Source organism: Galeopterus variegatus, unplaced genomic scaffold, assembly GCF_000696425.1.
Source record: "Galeopterus variegatus unplaced genomic scaffold, G_variegatus-3.0.2 Scaffold7016, whole genome shotgun sequence".
In the NCBI taxonomy this organism is placed as follows: Eukaryota; Metazoa; Chordata; class Mammalia; order Dermoptera; family Cynocephalidae; genus Galeopterus; species Galeopterus variegatus.
Genome location: NW_007733127.1, coordinates 33482 through 34556, shown reverse-complemented (window position 1 = coordinate 34556; position 1075 = coordinate 33482).

Below are 1075 nucleotides of genomic sequence, written 5' to 3'. Positions count from 1 at the left end.
CTCTTTCTGAGTTCTCTCTCTCTTTAAATCTGAATCTGTGTGTCTCTGAGTCGCTTTCTCTAAATATCTCTGAGTCTGTCTGCCTTAAATCTGTTCTAGTCTCTCTCCCTCTCTTTTTCCCCTACCTCATTCTCCTCCTCCTTCCTCTCCCCCATCTGTCTGTCTCTTTCTCTGAGTCTATGTAAATCTCTTCGAGTCTGTCTTTACATCTCTTCTAGTCTCTATTTCTTTAAAGTTCTCAGTGTCTCTTTCTCTTCCCATCATCTCACATCTCTTTAGCTTTGGCTCTATGTCCTGACGTTTGCATTTGTTGGCTCAAATGAGCATTGTGGTTATGGGCATAGGCTCAGGACTCCTACGCCCTTGATTCAAATCCCAGCTTTTCCAAGTACCACCTGTAGAAATTCAACCAAATTTACCCATCCTGCCTTCCCCTAAGCCTCCTGACTTGTCGAGAGCCTCCCTCACCAGGCTGCTCTCAGAACCGGGACAGACAGGCATGCACTGAAGGCAGCGAGGTGTCTGACACTCAATAAATGCTAGCTGTGGTCATAATCATCATTATGACTGCTAATAAAAGGTAACCCACAGCCAGCCTCTGTGTAGCCAACAATTAGATGCATATCTGGGGTGTGGAATGCATGGGGAGGATCCTCCCACCAATAAAATTGGGGCCACTCCCTGACTTCAGTTTCTAGCTAGGATCAACCACCCCGAGACTGAGGGCACCGGGTGGAGGATGTACCAGCTTTCTGAGCCACACCTGCTGACACGTTTTGCCATTAGTGGAAGCCTCTCTCAGATCCTGGGCCAATTCTGTGCATTTCAGAGGGATATATAATCAAGGGAGAATCAGCCACAGTGGGGTTAGATGAAGTGTCTGGTGTAACAAATTAGGGACATAAAATGGCATCAGAAGGTGGCCACAGTGAGCAGGAACCACAAAACACAGACACACTTCCCTAACCTCCCAGGAGAGCTCAGCTCCAGGACAATATCCATGCCAAGTGTGGCTTGACAACTTGACAAGCTTACTTTTTACTCACTGTAGACCTTAGGTAAAATGTGCGTCATT